Source organism: Oncorhynchus masou, unplaced genomic scaffold (assembly GCF_036934945.1).
Source record: "Oncorhynchus masou masou isolate Uvic2021 unplaced genomic scaffold, UVic_Omas_1.1 unplaced_scaffold_1121, whole genome shotgun sequence".
NCBI lineage: Eukaryota > Metazoa > Chordata > Actinopteri > Salmoniformes > Salmonidae > Oncorhynchus > Oncorhynchus masou.
The window spans coordinates 128,989-131,454 of NW_027000944.1; the positions used below are offsets into that span (position 1 = coordinate 128,989).

Below are 2,466 nucleotides of genomic sequence, written 5' to 3' on the forward strand. Positions count from 1 at the left end.
AGGCTAGGTATGGTAGGGGGCGTGGTGAAGTTCACATAGGAAGGTCAGTACTGTTGTGTCTGGTTTTCCTAGAGGTGCCGTCGTCACGGGGCAGTGCTTTCTGAAGACTCGACATGGCCGCCGTGCGCTCTCAATGTCGATCATGGCGTACAGTTCGGTCCGCCGCGTGGGGGTGGGGGGGGAGAGGAGACTGCCCAGGCCCACGCCACAGGGAGTGGTGGGGGTCTTGGGTGTCTGCGGCCCACTGGAGTCCGAACCCTTCTCCATCTCCAACTCAATGTAGTTCAGCTGCCTCAGGGGATCCAACCCCAACCCACATGGTCCACCCGCCAATCGCCCGACCGGAAGTCAAAGTTAAAGACGGTGGGGGTCAAACAGACGCCGCTAGAGTCCCGCCCCCACGGAAGGATCCGCGCAGAGTCCAGTTTGGCGCTGAGCGAGACGTTTACATTCTCTGTGTTGACGTAGTTGTGCATGGGGTCCAGACCCAGACCGTGGTGATGAAGGTGATGGTGGTGAGGATGGTGGTGGTGGTTGTGGTAGCCGTTAAGAGAGGGCGTCTTTGGTCCATATCCGTGATACACCTCCTCTTCGTCCTCCTCGTCTCCCTCGGAGAAGCGCCTTGCGGTCTCCCACACCGGCGGCAGCGCAGGAGGTTCTCGTAGTTAAGGAGCGCCGTGCGCCGCTGGGCGGAGTTGTTGGCATTGTGGGAGGAGTCAGGGAGGGGGATGGCGGGGGCGGTTACGCCGGGGGTTGGGGGCTGGAACAGGGGTGGAGACATAAGGATGGGTGGTGTTGCCGTTGTGGTGCTCATAGGTGGAGATGGTGCTGGGTTTGGGCCCTGGGTGAGGTGGAGGGTTTGGGTTCGGAGGAAGAGGGGGAGGGGGCCCGTCTTTGCGTTCATCACTGTCATAGCCCGTATCACAGTCTCCTGCCTGGAGACCCAGGGTGGCGCCCACCACACAGCCATTCCCGTTCAGACCCCCAGAGGGAGCTGTCAAGCTGGGCTCATCGTTAGACCCAGACACCCCAAGCTCCATCTCTCCATCCCCAGAACGTCTGGACCCAGCCTCCCTGTCCTCATCCCCAGAACGTCTGGACCCAGCCTCCCTGTCCTCATCCCCAGAACGTCTGGACCCAGCCCCCTGTCCTCATCCCCAGAACGTCTGGACCCAGCCTCCCTGTCCTCATCCCCAGAACGTCTGGACCCAGCCTCCCTGTCCTCATCCCCAGAACGTCTGGACCCAGCCTCCCTGTCCTCATCCCCAGAACGTCTGGACCCAGCCTCCCTGTCCTCATCCCCAGGGGTCTGCTTCTGCCTCCTCTGAGCCGGGGTGGGACCCAGGATGAATTTAACCCCTTCTGGCTCCAGCAGCACCTGAGGCTCTGTATCCATGTCTGTCTCCGTGGGAGACGGAGGGGCGGTGGCTAGCGAGGAGGTCGTCTCCGGATTGGACAGCCGCAGTTCCAAGGGGGTGTGGCTGCTGGGGCGAGTGCGCCGGTCATCCTGTATCCCAGGAGTGTTTACGTAGGTGTGGACCTGAGAGTGAGAGAGAGAGAGAGAGGGAGAGGGAGAGAGCGGGAGAGGGAGAGGGAGACAGAGACAGAGAGAGAGAGAGAGAGACAGAGACAGAGAGAGAGAGAGAGAGAGAGAGAGAGAGAGAGAGAGAGAGAGAGACAGAGAGAGAAAATCCAGAAAAGAGCTGTTAAATTCTATAACCACCTAAAAGGAAGCGATTCCCAAACCTTCCACAACAAAGCCATCACCTACAGAGAGATGAACCTGGAGAAGAGTCCCCTAAGCAAGCTGGTCCTGGGGCTCTGTTCACAAACACACCCTACAGAGCCCCATGACAGCAGCACAATTAGACCCAACCAAATCATGAGAAAACAAAAAGATAATTACTTGACACACTGGAAAGAATTAACAAAAAAACAGAGCAAACTAGAATGCTATTTGGCCCTACACAGAGAGTACACAGCGGCAGAATACCTGACCACTGTGACTGACCCAAAATTAAGGAAAGCTTTGACTATGTACAGACTCAGCGAGCATAGCCTTGCTATTGAGAAAGGCCGACGTAGGCAGACATGGCTCTCAAGAGAAGACAGGCTATGTGCTCACTGCCCACAAAATGAGGTGGAAACTGAGCTGCACTTCCTAACCTCCTGCCCAATGTATGACCATATTAGAGAGACATATTTCCCTCAGATTACACAGATCCACAAAGAATTCGAAAACAAATCCAATTTTGAAAAACTCCCATATCTACTGGGTGAAATTCCACAGTGTGCCATCAGAGCAGCAAGATTTGTGACCTGTTGCCACGAGAAAAGGGCAACCAGTGAAGAACACGCACCATTGTAAATACAACACATATCGATGCTTATTTATTTTATCTTGTGTCCTTTACCATTTGCACATTGTAAAAACACTGTATATATATATATAATATGACATTTGTA

General features: G+C 55.1%; 1 pseudogene; it reads right to left on the reverse strand.

Annotated features, from left to right (window-relative positions):
* The window catches only part of LOC135529218 (fibroblast growth factor receptor substrate 2-like), a 75,329-nt pseudogene continuing 72,863 nt past the window's right edge, over positions 1–2,466 (reverse strand).